The sequence below is a fragment of the Octopus bimaculoides genome, chromosome 1 (assembly GCF_001194135.2).
Source record: "Octopus bimaculoides isolate UCB-OBI-ISO-001 chromosome 1, ASM119413v2, whole genome shotgun sequence".
NCBI classification, from domain to species: Eukaryota; Metazoa; Mollusca; class Cephalopoda; order Octopoda; family Octopodidae; genus Octopus; species Octopus bimaculoides.
The window spans coordinates 38655098-38678898 of NC_068981.1; the positions used below are offsets into that span (position 1 = coordinate 38655098).

Consider the following 23801-nt stretch of genomic DNA (forward strand, 5'->3'; position numbering starts at 1 on the left):
GAGAGAGAGAGAGAGAGAGAGAGAGAGAGAGAGAGAGTTGCTGTCATCAGTTTTAGTGTGTATGTTTGTAACTGCAAGTTTTTATGACAAAGTCTAGGCAGTTGCCTATAATAATTATTATCAATAGAAATGTCAGTCGATTTCTTTCCAAAGAGAAATTGCAGGATAACATATTGGATATGGTCTGTGGTTATATAAGAATAATTCTGTATTTTGAGATATAAAGAAAAAAAGAAACTGTTACTGTCTGACCTAACCAGAACCACTTCTATTAATTTTAGAGGAAACCTGAGGCAAAAAAAAAAACCTTGAAAAGTAATTATCTTATGTAATAGATTTTAATATCTATCCGTTTATCTTAGCTTCATCATTTTACTTCCATCTTCCATATTCTTATGGGTTGGTCTACTTGTCATGGTCTGGCCATCCTGTTCTGAGTCAGTTCTTATCAGGAGTTATTGTCCTCCTAGCTGGGTGGGAGGAAACCATATGCACACACACACACACACACACACACACGAACATTCAGACAGTCACATTACTCTGTCAAATGTAATGCTTATCTAATCAGATTGTTTTGGATTTATCATGCATTATCTTATAGCTGCGAAATTTTGATGATGTGACAGTTTATTTTTAGGATGACATTGTAGGGTAGGTGTGAAAGGTTCAATCAGGCCATTTTGAACAATAAAGCAGGTAGAATATTTTGGTCAGATATAACAAGTTTAAATGTTAAAGGGCTAAGGTGGCTTAGACAGAGGTAGAAGGCATCTCCAATGACCTGTTTGTGGGGCTTCAGAGCCTGGTGGAAGAAAAGGAGAAAGATTTTGATAGTCTTGAACCAGAGATAAGTTCTGAATGGTTGTAACAGAGTTGACTTTTCTAAAGACATGCAAGATTTTGTTGCTGGTTAAACTGGATGACAGATGAGGTCTAACATTTAAGGTGAGGTCAAGAATGACAAGGCTATGTACAGCTTCTACCAACCCAGCTTCTGTCAGAAAGTTTGGTTTAGCATAGGGCTATTGTAGAAGATACAAATGCAAGCACAATCCCATGAAATTGAAATCAGGACCACATGATGAGAATAGAATTCTACTTCATGTTCCTTCTTCTGCAAGTATAAGAAAATAGAATTAGAATACTAAGTGTCTTATACGAGAAATTGTTTTCCTTTTCACGTCTTAATTTTGAATGTTTTGTTTAAGAATTAATTTTATCAGAAATGAATAAAATTTCATTTCTGATAAGTTTTGTCATCAACATTATTGTCATGATTGTGATCATCATTGCCTCCTCCTCCTCTTTCTTTTTCCCTCCTTCTCTTTCCTTGTCATCACCATTGTTGTCTTCATCAACATCATTGTCACCACCATCGTCAGCAATAACATTTGATTTCCTGCAATAGCTATTCGGTTGGCCTATGTGCTGTAGAGTCCAAGAATATCTTTCTTATTGTCTAAACTTTTTCCTCTAAATGAGAAAATTTTAATTCTTCCGTTTCCTAAGTTTTAAGTTTATCAACTACCATCATCGTTATCATCTTTTTTTATTCTACTTTCCTTACTGACACGTACAGGACAAGTTATCAATATCTGAGTCATTTCTGATCTGGTGTTATTGCCCTCCTAGACTTATTGGAGGACCATGTCTCACACATACATTTGATTTTTTTGTTATTATTTCTATGAGTGGATTCATTTCCTAATGCTAATCCCTTTAAACAATACGTGAAATACATTTTATTATGCTTCTGACCCTATAATTTGGGAACTAAGAGACATTATTTATGAAAAGAATATTTACTTGTATAGCATCTACAAATTTTAAGAATGTCGGTGCCTATGTAGTTTAATCAACCTGCTAGAAATAGCAACCAAAATCTCCCTTGGATCAAGTTCTAGTCTTAAAAAAAAGCCAGATTGGACAATGTACCAAGATCATCAGAAAAATACATGAGGTGGTCACAACTGGAACATAGTTAAATATAGGTTTCATCAAGTTGCTCATATGGAACTCAATTCAAATATTTTAATGGCAGTCTCAAGCATGGCCACAACCTCTGGTTGAAACCAGTAAAAGAACAAAGGAATTGTTAACCAAATATTTTTAAAATGTGATTTTGTTTTGCAATTAGTAATTACAGATAAAATATTTAATTAATAGCATTTTTGCTTCACCTTAGATTAAATTTAGTCATATCAATATCGTCCATCTATTCTTCAGGACCCTAACCACAGTTAAACTATAAAAATTTAAACATGTTTTTATCACAAAAAAATAAGGATATTGAATAGATACTATGTCAACTATCTCAACCAACCATATGACAGAAAGTAACATTGGTATTATTCTACAGAGACATTATATATAAGAAGCCATGCACATTTAGTATATACAAAGACAGACAGACGGACGGACAAACCAACGCCGATGAAAACATAACCTCCTTCCTTGATGGAGGTAATAAGAGATCAGAAAAGAAAATCATGTAGAAAGATTATGACAGCAAAAATTTAGACTAGCAAATTTATAGTTTAAAAGTGATAGTCACAGTTAGTTCTTGAAACTTTGTTTTGAAAGCTATGTAACTGAATAAATGTCTCAACACAACTATTCAAGTATTCATTTTGCAGAAAGATTTCCATTTCTAATAAGACCAATTTGTTAAAGGTACACCGAGTACATAAGGTATATTAGTATATGTATATAAGTTGAAATCTGTAAAGAATAGAAGGCTTACAAAAATCTATTGTGAAAAAGGGAAAGAGAGAAGAAATAATAAATAATAGTTAAATAAACAGATAAGTAAATGGTTAGATAGACAGATATATAGATAAATGTTAGGGCTTTACTTAGCTTTGTTTGACAAGGAATAGTTTCTGCTGGAGGAAAAAAAAATGTCTTTTGTTAGAAAGTAACTCTAAAGGAATCCCTGAAGGATTCCAGATTCTAGAATGATAAATTTCTAAGAGATTATATTGATATAAAAAAAAAAAAAACGTATTATTCATTGAAGGTCTGGTTTTGAATTAATGTTCCAGTTTTGTGTATGGTTTAAGCAAAATGAATTACATTATAATTTCTGTTATAATAAAAGAGGAGGAAGTTCTATGAAATTCTGCTAATAAAACAAGGTATGAAGTTTGAAGAAAAATATATCTTTTTGTAAAGAAAATTCGACACATTATCAAAATATAATGAAATATCCTTTTCATGGTTGATTTTTAGACCCTCCAGGCAAATTGACTGTAGACAACACATTCAGCCTTAAAAGAAAATATATCAGTTTATAGCAAAAGCAATCCATTCATGAAAAGGTTTCCAAAGAAATAGAAAATGAATTATATAAAATACAGTACTGAATGAAAACGTTGCATTAGTAATGGAAATGTAAAAGGAGGAATATTTTTAGAATAGAAAAAGGATCATTAATAGCAGAGAGATATATTTATTGTGTTACCAGGAACATTACTGAAAATTTTCACTTTATATGGCATTAGCAGGAGAAAAGTTTTCAAAATTATGATTGTTGTAAATTCATGAAATAATGAATAAGTTGTGAGGTTAAGTTATAAGATATTCCTTTTGAATAGGTAGGTAAGTTTTACAACATTAGACTTAGAATCGTATTAGCTTGAAATAACAGCTATTTCAGAGGTGGATTAGCTTTCTAACATCAATAGAAATATCTACCAGTCATATTTTGAACTATAAATAATTGAACTAGTGAGAGTTACAAGAAATTACCACATCAAAGCAAACTGTGTAATTTATCTTTATGATATTTTCATGAAAAGTATTTCTGTTTTGATTTTTTATTGGTTTATTTCTTCTACTAAGTAAACTATCACAAGTATGATGCATGCAAATAATTTGCTGGTGTTGATTGCAGAACTGTACTTATTTTGGCAATATTGTCTTCAGTGATTTTAAATAAATGGTATTTGTCACTCAATAGAACAGATCCAATAAATGGTTACTCCTCCCAAGGAGTCTGAATGGCTGGATTTTCATTTATTCTGTTTGAGATTGCTTGTTGATTAGACTTTTAGTCATAGGATTCTTTTTAGCCTTATAAGTTTATAAGTCAAATTAATAGCTAGTTTTGATAACTGCAAATTTACTATGGGACCTTTGACTTCAAACTTCTTTGGAAATATATAAACAAATAGAATGATGTTATGTGAGAATAATTAGATACATCACTAAATACACTCAGAGAAGCATAAGAAAATAAGAGTTGGATCAGGAGAAATGCTAACAACTAAATAATGGCACATAAAGAATCTGTTATTTGATAGTCTTAATGGTATTTTGAATGATTTAATGATAGCAGAAAAATTAATGTTATCACATCAAATGTGAGTAAAGTCTTTGAAACCTCAGGAAATATAAAAATATGAATGCTGAAGAATTTGGTTAGTTATTTATTTCAAATGTTTTTGTTTATTGTTGAAACAACCATTTTATATGAGCATACATGATATTTTTTAGTTTAGCTATCAAAATGCTTGTTTGACTATCATAACTTTTGTTTGGCTACCAAAGCATTTGTTTTGATAGCAAAACATTTGTTTGGTTATCAAAACACTTGTTTGCCAATGAAAACATGTTTGGTTATCAAAACATTTATTTGGGTGCAAATGGAAACTTCTATGGGCATAGCCAGGATTTTGATTTAGAGAGTTCTCAATTATTAAAATGGATCCACCATCAACCTTCTAAAATGCATTTGAATATACACGGATATGTATATTATAGTATATATTATATACACATATGTAGCATGGAATGGAGCTGGTATTTAGGTTCCTCCAAACCTAACAGTTATGTATGAGTCATCTGTATCTACTTTAAGCATATATTTGCACCAGAAAAATGCAATTATTAACAGTTCAAGGCAACATTTATAATATATTTTTTGTGTTGTTTGAATAAGTTTCCTCTTCTGTTTTTATTATGTTGAAACCTAATGTTTTATTTTTATTTTAAAAGGAAAAGTTAAGGAAAAAAAAGTCATATAGATGGAGACCTTTCTGGCTGTGGTCTTTAGATTTAACTTAACCTATGCTATATATTTTGCAAAATGTAATTTATTGATTTTATGTGTAAGAAAATGAACACTTCTAGCCTTAAGTAACCTATATAATTCTCCAGTTTAATTTTCTATGGTGTTTTATTTTAAAATGATATCTAATACTGCTTGAAAACAAAATATATTGGCATATTTTATATGACACATAGAAATTGATTTTTGTTTCAATTCAGACAGTCTACCATTCAGAATCTTTCCCCACAAAATTCATCTTGGCCTGCTCTTATTGATTCTTCATGTTCCTTCTAGTGAAAGACCATTTGCCTTGAAGAAGCTCAGCAAGCTATCAGTATTGATTCCTGTCAAAGTTGTTCCAAACATAAATAATTCCAATATTCAGTCCAGTCTGAATAGCTAGGGCATTGTCAAATGAATTTAGAAAACTAGAAAGATTTAAACGTTTTATGTGTGAGTGTCTATGTTCGTTTTGCTCTAATGACCTTCAGTTTTATGTAGGGTAAAAAATCACCAGTCGCTATTTTTTATGTACCTGACAAAAATCAATACAATTGAACCAGATTATTTTTAGCGAGAAATAAGTAGAGAATAACGAATTCTATTATGTTTATATCAATTCAATTGGTTTAACTATTCTCTTATGTTATTAACTAATCAACATGAAATGAAAATGTTTACTCGTACTCAAGTTGATTTCTATAGTAATCTATATGGTATTGTATAAATGTAATTGAGTAGTTCATTTTAAACTGATTCAATATCAGTATAAATTACAACTACTGGCAGTTTTAGTTATGTTTTTTACTGCTTTTTCTTTTATTGTAAAATTTCCAAAATCAAAATCCTGATATCTAAAATACTAAATTGAATTTTTCACTTTTGTATTTGGTTTGCAAGTTTCTTGTGCAAACTTGTGTGTTGAAACATACTTTGTTACATCTCAGAAGGGTAAACTGAATTTATTTGTTCAGATTCATGTGGGTATGACTTCAAGGAGATCTGGTTATAATTTCTAGCATGTTGATTGACTGCATGCAAGACTCCTCATTGGCTAATTGCTTAGGGTTATATAAAAGAAAGACCCCCATTCCACATTGTCAATATTTATTTTGTTAAAGGTTTATTTGTGTTATATTTCTAAATGAAGCAATAATAAAAAATGCAAAAATATCCTGTATATTTCCTTATGTCTGATTTTATTTTAGTAAATTGAAAGAGAAAAATTTTAACATTTTTTTTTCCCCTGAAAAGCCAAATGAATTTAGAATGAGATGCTTTCCCCATTAAAGTCTGGAGTCATCTTCAGTGACTGAATTAAGAATAAATTAATCAGTAGCTTGATAGAATAAAATTGCAGTTTGGTTCTAGAATCTAATGTTATTATATTGGCAATATTTTGTTAGTATTTCTAATGGAAGTATTTTAATTTATGTACAGTCATGTATGCACACATATACATACTCAACTACATTAATACACTAGAAAATAGTCTTTCTAACACTCTAACCCTGTTTTGTTAATATTGATTTTTTTTTTACAAGTACAATGCACACACACACACACACACACACACACACACACACACACACACACACACACACACACACACACACATCTATATTTAGTAAGATGTATATTCAATTAAAATGACCACAGTATATTACTAGTACATATTTTCCTATACCATTAGAAATAGTTTTGTTAAACCAGTTTGGTGAATTAGAGAGTTGCTATCCTATACTTTCACTATATGTATTAGTGTGTTCTAGTCAGTAGAGAAATAAGTGTCTTGAGGTGTTTTTGAATTTCATTTCGAAATATGTAAAAGAGTGATTTTGGAAGGTAGTCTATTCAAAGTGTTCCATATTTTGTTATACAATTTGCCATAGAATCTTAGGATGAATACTGCAGTAACTGGCCTGTCAATAGTATGCATATAATGGTTCTAAATTTTGGCCCTGGGCCAGCAATTTCAGGGGAAGGGGTAGATCATTATATTGATCCCAGTGCTCAACTGGTACTTATTTCACTGACCCCTAAGGAATGAAAAGCAAAATCAACCTCAGCAGAATTTGAACTCAGAATGTGAAGACAGATGAAATACCATTAAGAGTTGTGCCCAGCAGGCTAACTGTTCTGCCAGCTAGCTGCTTTAATGGTATACATCAACTATTGTTTTCAAATTTTGGTATAAGGCCAATAGATTCAGGGAAGGGTGTAAGTGAATTACATCAACCCTAGTGTTCAGCTGGTACTTATTTCATTAACCCCTAGAAGCTGAAAGGCAAAGTTGGCCTTAGCAGAATTTGAACTCAGGACATGAAGATGGACGAACTGCCCTTAAGCCTTTTTCCTGGCATGCTAACGGTTCTGCCAGCTCACCACCCTAGTGGTATGTGTATTTTAAGTATGATACATAACAGGCTAATTTATCATGTATTGTTTTCTATAATTGTTGCATATTGATACTTCATATTGATACTTCATAAATGTAATTATTTCTACTCAGAGAATACAATAATTAAAATTTAGTTCTATAAAAACAAGAAAGATAAAAGTAATAATTATCTAATCATTTCATAATATTTTACAATTAAAATGTGTTCATGAGGAAGATATCTGAGTACCGATGCTCCTTGTAGACCAGGAATAGAATTTTAAAACAAATATTTGTTGTTGTGGTTTTGCTCCATCTCAGGCAAGCTGGTGATCAAGTTTCCAGTGATGACTAATACTTTCTTTTTGTATATCCAAGGCTATATCATCTATTGTCTCCTTTTTATATTAAGACATTAGAATGTGAGTTGAGGGAGTTTTGACTGCCATTTTTAGCTTGTCAAGTGACTGCATAGAGACTTCCCAATTGATTGTGAACTCCTAGATGGTTACTTTGTAGGTGAGTTGAAAAGATAGACATAATATTGGGGACATACTTTTAAAAGGAATTCTAGTAATTATAGCTTGGAGAAGTGACTCAAGTACATTTGCAAGGAAGTTATATTTTAAATGTTACATGTTTATCAGAGAATATTAACATGTGAAATTTAGAAAAGGAGACAGTTAATAAAAATTTTGGTTTTATTGACAAAGAGAAGGAAAGAAGGATGGGGGAGAGAGAGATGAGGAGGGATGGGAGAGAGAGAGAGAGATGAGGAGGGATGGGAGAGAGAGAGAGAGATGAGGAGGGATGGGAGAGAGAGAGAGAGATAGTGTAGGAGAGTGAGAGAAAAAGAGAGAGCGAGAGAGGTTTTGTTTATATTTCTTAGAATAGTCTATAAATATTTGATCAATTGATCAATGTGTTGGTTAAAAGTCATGTGTTTATTTAATATACTTGCTTTAGATATCAGAAAACATTGGAATATCAGTGGTATTGAAGACAGATTTTCTCTCATTATATAGTAATGAGAGATAATCGTGTACATAAATTTATTGCATAGTTTTTGAGCAATGCTTTTGATAATCAATCATCTGCATATCTATTTTGAGAGTTTCATATATTCAGGCAGATGGGGAACATATTAATATCATAATAATCATCTTCATTATCACATATTCTTTAAAGTTAACGTGTTATAAATTAAGTTATGAAAATGCAACTGTAAATATAGAACTAGACTAGTCACAATATTTATACTGTATATATTATAGCTATCTTTAAATGGGAAAAATCAACATAATGATTAAGCATTTTGTGGCAGTTGTCCATCTATTAAATAATGCTTTTTACAACCAGTTACCATTATTAATTAAAAAAAATTTTTTTTTTTACTTTTTTTACACTATCATGGATTAAGCAAATTTTCAATATGGTAGATCATTACATGACTATCTTCAATTCTGATATGCATGACATACACATCACCACCTCCTACATCATTTTCTGCCACATGTATCTTTTATCTTATCAGCTGAGAGCACTTTTCCACTAAAGACTTCATGTTCTTTTGCATTATTTCTCTGTATTAGTGCAGTAGTCTATAGTTTATAATTTGAATGAGGTTTTTAATTTCAAACCACACAAACACTTGCAAATCACTTGTTCTATGTCTTTCACAAAAGTTAGCACTGAGATTTGTGCCTCCTGGAGGTTTGAGGTTTTCAGAGAGCAAATTGGACAGAGAATGATTTTAGTGGAATTTGAGGGGTGGGGCAGAAACTTTGTGCCAAGATAACAGGAAGACTTTGTTGCTGAAATTCTAGTGAAAATTGTAGAGTGTTCCCAAGACATACTGACAATACCCTTTGAGAGTGGAATATAATGAAGCCAGGACAGCAGTGTTGGGTTGTAGATGAGATTAGAGATTTGCATTACAGTGAAGAGCAACTTGTGTGATTTGCATGTAGGAAGTGTTTGCTGTGATCTAGGTTAGGCTTGAAGTCAAGTCCATGGATGTTTGTCTTAGAGTAAGAGAATTAATTGACAAAGTAGGAATATTCATATTTTACTTTATTTCATATATTATTTAGTGTGGGTAACAGAGAAGATGAAAGAGGAGACTATGATTTAGTTGTTGCTAACTATCTCTTACATAGTAAATATCACCACCAAAGTTTTTGAGACACAAGGCTGAAGTCTTTTCTGGCCTTGAAACTGGTTAGCTTGTTGAAGGATTTAACTATACTATGTACATCTGATTACCACAAATATATCATCAAAAATTTTGGGGCATAACATTTGTAGAGTCTTTATGTTATTTTAGTTGCAAGCTGTCCAGGTATGAGAATATGAGCTACAAAACTGTTTCAATTTTATGTGCAGTAATTGTGTTTGAGCTGTTGAAAGAGATTAGATTGTCAGGTCCCTTCATTTGAGAATTGTTTTCAAGTTCTTTGATCATTATAGCAATGTAAATTTGGTGTGATGTGTCTCAGTTGCATGTGGATAATGTTTGTGTGACGAAGGTTGTAAAGTTGGGAAGGGTGGTATCTGTCAACTGCATAGGAGTGAGCCTTGATAAAAGTGAGAGAAGGCAGGTTATTAATGTGAAAGAAGCTGATAGAGTTTTAGTCAGAGACAGTACCATCAATGCATGCTGTGATGGTGCAATCTAACTGAAAGTTTACTATCCAAGGGATGAAAAGATGGATCAAATCCATAGATGGACAACTTAGCAAGGAAGTTCTTGTGCCTGATACTGTCAAAATGTCACTGATATTGAGTGCAATGGCATGTAGAAAGCAGAACATTCTGCTTATTTCATAAGGTCTCTGAAATCGTAATTGTTTTTTTCATTTTGGTAGTAAGAGTGTCATTGATAAAATATCGAAGATGTTTAGATACATAACAATAATAATAATCTTCATTTCAACTACCCCATATAATTGATGTCATAGTGTTTTGCTGCTGGAAACAACAAGGTAGACAAAATAAAAGAGACGTCTATTATATAATAAGTTGAAAGTGTACATGGTTAAGACAAGCAACTAAAAAGTGATCAGAAAGCCAGTCAGTTGGAACTAGCAACAGTAGCACAAAAGACAGCAGAGATTGTTAGTAAAATCAACATGTTCCAGGGTTTGTCAGACAGCCTTTTCCATCACAGCTAACAGCCAAATAAAGAATGGACAGCACAGAATAGTGAATTTTTCACAAAGTAAAACAACAGTTTTCACTTTTCCCCTTTTTGACATTACAAAAACAGCAGATTTTCTATACAAACTTTGCAAACTGACAGCAACTGAACAGTCACAGAAATCTACTTGTATTTAGCTTGTCACACTTTGGTACACATTTAGCTAAATGTATCAGTACCTCAGTTCTGACAGTTCCATGATATAAAATGTAACTTGTTTGCTGTTTCAATATAAACTTTTCACCACGAACAATATATTAGTTTTTTGTTTTCTCTTTTGAAATAAACGATTTTCTCTTTTGAATTAAGTTAATTACTTTCTTCTTACAAACTAAACTGCATGTTGACTCAAAGCTCTTGAATATTCTGAATAATATTTAGCTATCAGAGTAATTATGTCTTTTTAGTAGTCTTTTACAGAACAGAATAAAAATGATGTTTCTGTTAATGTTAAAGTCAGCCACGATGCTTGCTCCATGGAAACCCACAAAGAAATTACTCCAAGAATTACTTTTACTGACCAAGAATAGGTTCGATTTAGACTTAGTTGTCAGTGAAATAGGCAAAGGATTCAAGTTGTTAGAGATGACTCATATTGATTTTTCCTTCATCATTTTTGTGATGTCAAAACAGAGAACAATAGATTGGTAGTTGTCGGAGTCAGAAAGGTTGCCTATTTTGTGAATGAGACAATGTACCTTGTTTCCATGACCAATATAAACTGTGATCTTGGAAGCAAAATCTTCCTGATAGATTTTCTTGTGAAAAGATAAAAATTGAAGAATTGGGACTATTTTAGGGTGATAGAAGTGACTTTGTCTTGATCAGTGATTGACATGTTGATTTTAAGCAACAAGAAGTGGTTTTGCATTTTATGTAGAGTAAAGAAATAGAGTTTTGTTGTGTGTTTGCAATTTGAAATTGGATGCATTGCAACCACAAAATGTGGGAGTGGTCTCTGTGAAAGTACTGCTCATGTAGCTATTATAGCTGAGAAGTAACTGGAAGAAGGATTTTGAAAAGTGTGTAGAGTTATTCTTTGTGCAGATATAAAGGCACCTTTTACTTTGTAGATAGTAGTCTTGAAAGGGTTGTAGCATTGGTAATCTCTCTTTCATAACATAGCCATTACTGCATCTCCAAAACTACCCTTCATCATGGGAGCCAGAAAATACTTCATCTCAATCAGCTGGTATGATACTGGTGTTGAAATACAAAAAATGCAAACATTTATGGAGATATCATGCTAGTTACTTGCTTACCTAATGAGTGGCAGGAAAGTAATAGCAATATTAATTAGCACTGTAGTATCACTGGAAATAATTACAGGGATAAAATAGATGGATTGAAGAGAGGCAGTTACAGAGGACTGAAACTGATTGACCAAGTAGTAATTAAAGCAAAGTTAGTCCAAAACAAGATGATTTTGAATCTGATGTAGTTCAGATTTATAACAGGCAATGGAATTAGAAATGTTATATTTCAGCCATAGCAACTGCAAGAGAACATCTTAGCTAAGAGCAAATTACTGTACTTTGCATTAGTTTATCCCCAAATGGTCTGAACACTAGCAACTTACAGTTGCCCAGTTTTGTAGATGGCCTATCAAAAAAAAAAAAGTACTTGTTTTCTGGAACTAATTACTGCCCTTTAACAAATTCCTTAAGTTCTCATAGACATATTGATTTTATTTTTAAAAGATCTGTATATTCATAATAATTAAAATGAGTGTAGGCCTTATTAGATCTCAATATTTTAACGTTGTAGTTTATTTCTATTACAAAACAATCTTACATGAAGAGAAATTGTTATTCCAGGAAGATAGATAAATATCAATGGAATAATGCACTATTATTTCCAGTGTCTGAAAAATTAAACACTCAAACTTACTTTTGGAAAAGAAAATACAAAAATTGAAAAAGAAATTTAATTATTCTCTGTAAAGAATATTAGAGTTTGAAAAGAATAAAGAAAAGTCATTCTTAGAAATTTGATTCATGTCTTGTCAATTCACAAGAAGATTATCTGAAGAATATTGTGTGACAATTTATAGCAGGTAGAGAGAAGTACAAATTGATCAAGCACTAGTGAATCAGTATTCACTTGGGAAATTACGGTACCAATGTATCTTTCTCAATGTTTATCTCAGACATTAACATAAGTCTGGAAGCTCATCAAAGGAAAAGAGAAGGAAAAAAATCTTTTTCAACAAGGGGAATAATTTAATCATTCTTTGCTGGCTGCTAAGCATAGAAAGCCATTAATCATTGACTATACTCATTTCAGTTATAACATGGAGGTTAAAAGCTATGGATATTACTGATCAATCAAATTTCTCTGCATTCAAACATGATATATGACCATTATATCAGTTTCTAATCTGTCCACTGTATATCCAATTCTGGGTGGTCATTCTCCTGAAGAAAACATACAAAGGATGATTGCTTTTTATCTGACAAATGTTTTAAACCGATATTCTCATTTATCTTATTGTATAAGAAGACCTCGACTCACAATGTATCTGAATTCATTATAGCAACATTGATCTAGGCCAACTATTCAAAAGAAATTAAATGACTGTCAGTTCAACAGCAACCATATTGAAAACATCCTTTTTATAACATGATGCATAAACAGAATTTGAAAAAAAAAATACACCTCTTTTTTTTTTATATGTGAACTAAAACTGCACAAAGGAGCCCAAACAAACAATGGAGCTTCTATATGCTTGACTTGCTGAAAATAACAGCCAAATCTGTCTTAACTCACACACTACTGTTTTAAAAATGGAAAGGACACATAATATCAGGTCACCTCAAATACACTTTAATTAGATTGGAAGGTCATGACTGGAAAATTTCAACTCATAGAATTGAGTTGCATCAACATAAGAGTGAACAGGTGTCATCAACATTATATATATTGACAGAAAAATTGAGACATGGATGTAGGCACATTTGTGTGGTTAAGAATAGTTGCCAGTACTGCCTGATAATTAAGAAGCTTACTTCACAATCCATGATTTGGGATTTGATCACACTGCAGCAACTATTGTTGTGGGTAGACTGAAATTTTGTGAGCAAAATTGATTAAGTGGAAATTTACAAAAGCCTGTTCGATTCACCTTATTTGTTCAATAGTGATCAATTTTATCTGTTGCTTGGTTTAACAACATTACCTGGCTCTCAAGACTACACTGGTTTAAGCATTTGGTTTTTGGTATAAAGATAACCCAGGACTTATGGTTTCTACCTTCATGCCCATTGCTATTTACAGGAAAAAATTACAAACAAATCATGTAAGCTGACCTTCTTCTCCTAACTAAGATATGAAAAAAAATTATTAAAGTTTTAGAACAGTGTTGTTATTCCCATTGTTTGGACCCATCTGATCTATCCTATCTAGTTTCCAAACAGGGTATCTAGGACTACATTATCCGATATTACCTTCTACTTTTCAGATTTTACACTGAGAAATAAAAGAGATACAACTATGGAGAGTTCTCACTGCTAACTCACTGGGGTATTTAGATCAGATAGTGTAAGAGACAAGGTCATATTGAAGGGAACATTGAAAAACTGAATTCGTTGATATGTGTGGAAAGTTATGTGCATGAGCGTATGCATGTGTGTGTGTAATCATAGAATGAACTGGGCTGATGCTTCAGTAACATATAGGATGTCACAATTGAGAGCTGGTGAAAGACACTTGGCCATGTGCTATGCATGCTCATAGATCAGTAACGGTCTCTCTTAAGTGAAAGTGAAATGGGTGTGATAGACATATTCAGAGATAGGTGAGAACTGTGTTAGAGGATTTGGGAGTTATGGAACGGGTGGGAACAGGCTGATGACATGGGTTACAGCCATACTGGATACTTGGTGTAGATCTATTCATGGTTAACAGGGAACTAACTGTATATATATATATATATATATATATATATATATATATATACAAATCTTAGCAAACCATGTCAAAAGCTTGCTTCTAGGCTAGGTCCATATCTGCCAGTCCTTACCCGTCTCTTAATAGGTCTACTTTATCTCTTACACACACACATACACATTCCTCTCTCTCTGTCTCCTCTTCTCTTTCTACATGTGTGTGAGATTATGTGTGAGTGCATGCACTTACATACGTACACTGCATAAACAATTAATTTGCCTTGCTGTTGTTGCTGAAAATTATCATTAAATGATGTTTCATTGCAAAAGTCTGAAGACTGTAGAATACACTTTAAATGCAAATCATTAAAATTTTTTTGTTCTCTTTATGTCTGAGTTCATCTTTGCTAAAACAATTTTGTCTATTATGTTTTATTTGTTATAGCATACATGGAGAAACCACATACATTCACATAAAGCCCGTCCCATATATGTATGTATGTGTGTGTGTGTTATGCTAATTCTAAGCAAGAGTAGCCCAAATATATGAACGTTTCGATGAAAGTGGGTATGACGATAGAGGAGATAATGAGAATAATGAATAACATCCAGTTTCTACCTTAATGATACTATAATGAAAGTTACCTATCATTCCTATATTGACCTTTATTCATTTCTTGCTCGTTATATCTTCCTTTATCTGATTGATATCATCACCCTCACTGCCTTCTTACATTCATTATCTTTATTTATATCATTGATTCTTTACTTATACATAAAACCTTAAATTTACAATAAAGCTGAAAGATATTGTTTTCTTTCCTCAGCTTTTCTGAATGCCATTGAGATCAAAAAACATTACCTGGCTTTAATTGAGATAAAAAAAAAAAAAAATTGGGCTCATAGATTTGTTCACCGCTGGCAGCTTACCTCAATATTTATCCAAGACCACTTTCCTCAAACTTTCAAGGTGGTAGCAAAGCATTGAAACTTAGCAGACAATTTTAGCTATATATAACACTTTTAACTGCATAGTTCTTGGAAAATAAATAAAATACAGAAACATAATGGTCTCAACTTGAAAGGGAGCTGTAAGACAAAGACTAATGGTTTGTTTGGGTTGAAAATGGTGCAAAATATTTTATGTTCTTGAATAACAAACATTATTTTCTACTATCTTTCTACTGAGATATATCACCTGTTTCTTCTACATATCTTATAATAGTTTACCTATCCAATTATTAACTGTTCTTCTAAGTTCATAGAAAAATGTTAAAACCTGCAGAAATATCCAAATTATAATAACAGAAAGGAAAAAAAGAGTTGTAAAACCCGAAGTAAATTATGACTACAAGTTTTGTTATTTTTTTAATTTCAATTTTGTTGCTTTTAGTGTGATTATATTACCATCAACATTGACATTATATCCCATCACTGAATTAGTGGTGTCAGCAGTATCATATTCATTACTGTCATTGTTAACATCATCTCATCTTTATTCCTAGCATCGTCATCATTGTTATAATCATTGCTGCTATCATTTAATCATCATTATCCATGCATTACCTCCCCCTGCCCTTGCTCTTTATATCAGTATGACTGATATATATATATATATATATATATATATATATATATATATATATATATATATATATATATATATATATATATATACATAAATATACATGTATATATGCATATATATATACACACACACATACACATACGTACATATGTATGCATGTATGTATGTATGTATTATTTCTCAGTGATTTTCATGAAAACCTACTTTGAAATAATATCAGTGGTATTGTTTGGAAAAACAAAATATCAAACCCAACATTCAATTAGTAGACAGAGAGTCTGACAGATGAGGAAAATCCCTGATTTTATCAATAACTTCTCCATTAACAATTCACAATCTGCAATAAAAGCATTTTTGATTGCTTATTTTATTTTGCCAAATTTCAATTTTATTTAATTTCTTCTTTCAGAATAACAGATAATGATTATCAGTTTTGTGGAAGCTATTCATTTTTGTTTTGTTTGCAAAATTTGAAGATCCTTTCAGACTTTATTACTCGCATTTGTTGAAAACAAAATACCAGAGTGGGTAGGTGGTGGATGGTGATGGTGGTGGGTGGTGGTGGTGGTGGGGATGCTGTAGCTAGTGGGAAAAATGAAATATATTTCGTGCTGAAGGAGGCTATTGTCCAGTTCTATATGATGAAAATCATTGTTGAATAAAATAAGTATGAATAAGAAAATGTGTTTTGAGTATTGGATAGAAATCTAATCTAGACAAGAAATCTAAGATTTAAAGGACATAAACAATTAGTTCAACTGAAAGAAAATATGTTAAAAGTTATAGTCCAAGATCAAGATAAAATAAAATATTTCCCAAATTAATTATCATAATAGCTTCAGCAATGACGATGATAATAAAGGTATACAGTTGCAAGTGCTGTGAGCATTCCTCTACTCACAAGGAGCTGTTAATTTCTTCCTTGTGGCCTACATTTGTTACAGCTCAAATTCTACTGATTAGATACATGAAACCAATGCATATATGGGATAAGTGAAAATTTGTTGAACACTGGTAAAAACTTATACAATTATATGCTCTTTCTGTCATCACTGTCAAACGTAACTGATGTCTTATGTTAGAATGTGCATTCAAGGTAGCCACAATTTTTTCAGATGTTGAATTATGAATTATTAAGTTTGTTATATGTTAGAAATAGTTAGCTAGAAATATTTCACAGTGTGTTTCCATGAAATCCTTGAGTGCTATAAAATAAAAGTTTGTCAATTATCCATTTCTAGTTTGGAAGTTTTTGTAATATTTGTTTCGTGATATATAAAATATTTTGTGTGATTCTTATAATGACTTTAATTGATAAAAATGTTCATATTGATACAATTACAAAATCACTTGAAAATTTGTAAAAAATAAAATGATGCATTATTTAACAAGTGTTTTATTTTGTTAGACACTCAATTCGATGTTAACACTCAAATCTTAGTCATATCAACAATAGGTAAGTGAAGACTCTCTTAAATATCTCTGCTAAAATTTAATTTGCTTTCTGACTTCATTTCAACCGCTTTGCTGCTTAGATATATCAAGATTCTTCATTTGAAACATTTTACATAATTTGAATTGGTATTCTAATTATAAACATGGCAGAAATGGTATGCGGTGGTATGTAGTAAGTATATGATACTGAGTATAGACTGATGTGGAATACTTGTAGTCAATGCCAAAACCAGAAACAGAAGTCTAGATAGAAGCATTCAGGTGCAGTAAGTATAAATCTTGTTTAGAATAATAATTAGCTCATGTCAATCAAGAAAATTGTTTGGTTGTTTTTTTATACAGTCGTGTCAAAAAATATTTATTTAAAACTCCTAAAAGGAAGCCAGCATTGACATGATCTGTTGATTTGTCTTTGTCCAACTTTACTTTCTTCTGTAATGCTACAGTTTCTCTTGAATTTGTCGATTATTTTTATATTTGTGTTAAGATGAATACAACAAAATAGAATACTTTCATTTACAATGTAAACTATTATTTATATTGGCTTTTGTATTACTGAAATTGGGCTACAGTTTCATTGTTTTGTGCAGATTATGGGCATCAGCTAAATTACATCAGCTTAGTTCTTTCAAGCTACTGCATAGCTATTGTGTTCATATTGTTATCACAATTAAATGCACTCATAATTTAATCTCAGATTTATTGAGAAAAAAATACATTTCTTCATTAATGAAGGGAGAAGACATAATCTTCTTACATTCAATTTTCCTCATTAACAAAGGCAACAATCTTAATACTTCTTTCATTAACTTGGCATTTTAAACAATACTTTGTTTAATGGATTCCACTTGATAACTAATTAAATCACCTGAGTAGGAAAACTAGCTACTTAACTTTAAGGTGAAAGAAGTTTTTGCAGAAAGTCTTCTCATAAAGGCTAACATTAAATATTTAAAAAAATTTGATTCATGCTCAAACTAATATACTAATTAGCTGCATTCACTACACAGAGTATACTCATGCATACATTTCAGATATATATCATCATCATCATCATCATCATTTAACATCCGTTTTCCCTGCTGGCACGGTTTGAATGAAAACTGGTAAGCTGGGGGACTGCACCAAATTCCAATCTGATTTGGCATGGTTTCTACAGCTGGATGACCTTGTTAATGCCAACTAAAACTCAAAGAGTGTAGTGGATGCTTTTTATGTGCCACAAGCATGGGTGCCAGATACAAAACACCAGTATTGGCCATGACTATGATCTTACTTGGTTTGACAGGTCTTCTCAAGTACAGTATTTTGCCAAAGGTTGTGACCTCTGAGGCCTAAAGTTCAGAGGGTGCTTTTTATGTTCCAACTCTGGTGCCAGTTACATAACACTGGCATTATCCATGACTACTATTTCACTTGGCTTGACGGATCTTCTCAAGCATAGCATATCACCCAATGTTTAAGGGATGCTTTTTACGTGACACAGGCATCAGTGCCAGTTACGTGGTACTAGCATCAGCTATGACTGTGATTTCACTTGACATGACAGGTCTTCTCAAGCATGGCATATCACTAAAGATCTCAGTCACTTATTGCCTTTGTGAGGCCCAACATTCAAAGATCATGCTTCATCACCTTGTCCCATGTCCTTTTGGGTCTACCTCTTCCACAGGTTCCCTCTGCCATTAGAGACCAGCATGTCTTCACACAGCTGTCCTATATGATATATATAAATATATATATATGTGTGTGTGTGTGTGTGTGTGTGTGTGTGTGTGTGTGTGTGTGTGTGTGTGTGTGTGTGTGTGTGTGTGTGTGTGTGTGTGTGTGTGTGTGTGTGTGTGTGTTTAAAACAAAACAAAAGAATGCTTTGAAATTGTTATCATGGATAAAAAGAAGAAAATATTTCTATTTTTCTCCTTTTATTCATTTTATTCCTAATAAAGTTCTCAGGGTATTTTTACCTTTCATCTTTAATATAAATTTACTCATGTGAAACTTCTGATCTTTTCTATATATATAGGGGGTATGTGTGTATGTGGGTGTATGCATATTTGATGTGATTTCCGTATAAGTTTCGTTTCTGTCACCAACAATTTATAAACCTATGTGTAAAACTTTCTTTCCACTGATGAAAGAAGGCTTGAGAAAATATGCTTAATTGCTGAAGTCAAATAAAACTTGGAAATGATCTTACTTGTTTGTAAGATTTGAGAGTAAAACTGGGTATATGAGGCATCAGATGTAGAGTGGAAAGGAGAAGTGGTTGGTGTTAATAAGGGCATCCAGCCATAGAAACCATGCCAAAACAGACATGGAGCTCCAGTAGCTCTCCAGCTGACCAGCTCCTGTCAACCCATCCAACTAATGCCAGCATGGAAAATGGACATTAAATGATGAGGATGATTTCCTCTAAGTATAAAAATTCTATGCTGGTGATATTTCTATTCAGCAACAACTATCTACTAGTTTCTAAGCAGTCCTGAATCCAGTGAGTTTCAGGCTTGGTCTGTATCAGTGAATGGAAAATGCAAATAGGCAATGCTGTCTTAACAAACAACAATGAAAGAATGCTTTTGTATTATGCCATGTGGAAAAGAAAACTATTTTAACATTTCATGTTCTGAAATTTATTTCGTAAGAGTATTTCAGGATATTTAAATGTGAATAAGTATCTTGTATTAAGAGGTCAGAAAGAGTATATATATATATATATATATATATATATATTATTTTGTAGCCAATCTTGAACAAAATATGTATACGTAATAACATGTATATAGAGATTAAAGATTAATATTCAATACTGCATAATCAATACAACCAATTGTCTAAAACATCAACTCTGAATCAATATTGGGTCTTTTTAGTTGTTGTATTTTTCTTATGACTGTATTGGCAGTCTACTTTTACTGTATCATGAAGACATAAAACACACAAGCAGAAGAAGAGTTAGTTTTTAATTATATGGCAGATAATCTTTTTTTTCTAATATAAAGCAGTTACATTTAAAATACAACCTTATTTCTTAAATGTTAGCATATTCACTCTCCAAGTAGGATGTGTGTTTTCTATTCTTAAAATACTGCACACTGAATATTAATATGATTTTGCTTAGCCCTATCTTATTCAAGTTGTACATGCTGCATATCTTTACTTTATAAATGTCTTGTATATATGTATGTGAATATGTATTCTACAAAAAACATATCTGTAGTAAGAAATTGTAAACAAATTAATGGTGCCTTCTGTGGTGTATATAGTGGCCATGGACTTTGTTCCCAAAATGAGGTGTTCTGTGATGCAAATAATTTAATGATCTGCAGCCAGCTAGTCACCTGATAACCTATAAATCTGGTGGCTACACTATCCAGATTGACATTCTCATCAGACAGCAAAATGCATGGCTGCTCATAAATACAAAAAACTTTAGTCACTAGCGAATTCAGTCTTCAGGCTAAACGGATTCCAAGAAGCAGCCTGATCTGGAAAAGAAGCATTTGGAAGCTTAAAGATCCTTTGAATAGTCAGAGATTTAGAGACATCCTAATTAAAGGATTTAATGAGAAAAAGGAGTGGGAGATATAGACATGTAACATAGAGGAAGGACAACTGAAAATTCCAACAAGACAACTTACTGAGAGCCACAGACCAAATTTGTGGCTGGTGCAAAGTCTCAACAATATCTAGGGTGACATGGTGGTAGAACAGTGTAGTAGACAGGGCCATTGAAGCAAAGAAACTGACCTGGAAGAGTTGAAAAAGTGGTGGTAGCAGAAACCTCTCTCAAGTAGCTACAAGGGAAGCTATGAGACAGGTATATTTATATATACTTATACTCTCCCACTATTCCCTCTTTACTACTTATACTCTCCCACTGTTCCCCAATACATCTCCAACGCTATCTATCTTTCTCCCTCCTCCTCTGACTCTCTATTCTTTCTCTAATTTTCTCTCCTCTTCTTAACCTTTCCTGTCCTACTGGGTTATCCAAGTATCCCATCTATAGTAAGATAATTATCTCTGTCATTTTATTGTAACCTCTCACCTGGTTCACAGCTACTTCATTCGGTTCCATTCCCTCTTTCAGCTGAGAGATTTTGCAAGCTATTTAGCAACACAATTGGTGTCATGCAAAATGTATTCAGTACACTCTGTGAAGTGGTTGGCATCATAAAGGGTGTCCAGCCATAGAAACTATTCCAAAACAGACAAATAGTGTTTGGTGTTTTTCACCAGCTTGCCCATTCCTGTTGAACTTTTTAACCCATGCCAGCATGGAAAAACAGACGTTAAATGATGATGATGTCAACGACGATGTAGTCCCTGCATAATAGCTATCCTGAAGGAGTAGATAAACTGAAATTATTGATTAGAATTGGAATTATATCCAAAGTACATAGTATTTTATAAAATTACAATTACTGTTTTAAGTTACTATTTAAAAGTAGATTATTTTTCTTTGTGTTTTTAGTTTAGGAAAATGGAATTTTGAAATCAAATGTTTTAATCAGGAAAATTATTTCATGTCTTTTTATAGTTTAATATATATATTCATTCAGCAGAGACATAGAAAATATATATTTATATTTTTTCAATAAATATGTGCAATGTGGTAAAAACTAGTGAAGTTTATGATAATTATTTTAATTACAGCGATTTATTATTGCATTCTAACTTTGATGGAAAGGGGTACAAGTTACCTGAATCAACACATGAACACAGTGTTGGTAATATTTTTATGAATCCTGAGGTTACAAAAGGTAACATCAGGATTTGAACTCACAGTGTAAAGGGATATAATCATATACTATAAATTATTTAATAATGTTCCCTACTATATGAAATACTCCATCACCTTAAGTAACTTATTAATAATAAGTTAAAATAAAGTGTATTTATTAATGATTTTCTTTACTAAGAAAATCGTGCTTTTTTTCCACTACTGATGTTGCATATTGATTTTTCATTTACATTTATTCAATTAATCTATATTGATTTCATTGATAGTGGAAAGAAAGGAGAATAAGAAATAAATCACAATTCAGTATGCAGACATTGAAAAGAAATTTAATTTATTAAGTGATTTCATCTTTGATAACCCTCTTCAAAATCTTTCTATTTGACTTTTGATGTTATTTATTATGGAGTTATATTTTCTTATGACAAAAGCTATAAATATTATATTACTTAAATTTATAACTAAAAATCATTCTAAAATGTACCTGTTATTTTCCAACTTAAATTTTCTAATCAAACTTCTTCATAAATCACGCAACCCAAATCATTTTCTTTCAGCAATAAAATTAAAATAATTTAATCTAGATTGACAATATAATAATCAATCTAAATCAAATTGTCAGTTTCATTCCCTGTTCCTTGGTTTTTCAATATTTTTATCATATCTTTCAACTTTTTAAAATAATCTATCTTGAAAGAAAGCAAAATTTAAATACTCTTGAACAAAGAACCTTTCAGTATAAAAAGTCAAAATACTAAGAATTTCAAATGAGAAACTGGTTACACACACATACAAAAAAAAAACAAAACTACAAACAAAAAAACTCTTTTTGATCTCTTTATATGAAATGTATAAAATATAACACTGTAACTATATAACAATTTATACCAATTTAAATTCTACTATTTTCTAAAGAAACATAAATGGCAGTTAGAATATATGTTGAATATTCAATGATTTATCAGTATGTCTTGTATATTTTAAAATTATTAAATGAGAAATTCCTTTATAAACATTTGAAGTAAAGTATTACAAATGGTTAAATATTGAATATAATAGAAAAGAAGGAAGTTTACACAAATAATATTCTGGAAGTGTGTATATGTTTGAAAAAGAATTTAAAGTTTAAATTAGATGAAAGATTAGTAATCAGTGAATCTAGCATATCCATGGGAATTGAATGTGATCTAAAAATTTGATGTTTTTAGCTTTTACTGGAATTTTAAGAAACAGACATTGATGTACGTGTAAAATATATAGTGCTCTTCATTCATTTGTTTAACATCAGTTTTCTCCAAGCTAATATGTATTTGAGGAAAGATTTTACAGCTAGATGCTCTTTCTGTTGCTAAGGAAATTCATTTTATTCTACAAGCTTTCAAAAGCAAGGAATGACAACCAGTCATAAAGTCAACAATATTATATACCATTTCATCGTAGCAGAGTACTGGCTGTAGGCTATCAATATTCACACACATTCATATGAATACACATA

The 23801-nt window shown here is 31.6% G+C and overlaps 1 long non-coding RNA gene across 1 annotated transcript in view; it reads left to right on the forward strand.

Annotated features, from left to right (window-relative positions):
• The first annotated feature begins 17522 nt into the window (after nucleotides 1-17522).
• Nucleotides 17523-23801, forward strand: part of LOC128249814 (uncharacterized) — a 123097-nt gene continuing 116818 nt past the window's right edge. The window contains exon 1 of the long non-coding RNA XR_008265937.1: nucleotides 17523-17566. This is a non-coding gene — a long non-coding RNA (uncharacterized LOC128249814). The remainder of the gene's footprint in view (nucleotides 17567-23801) is intronic.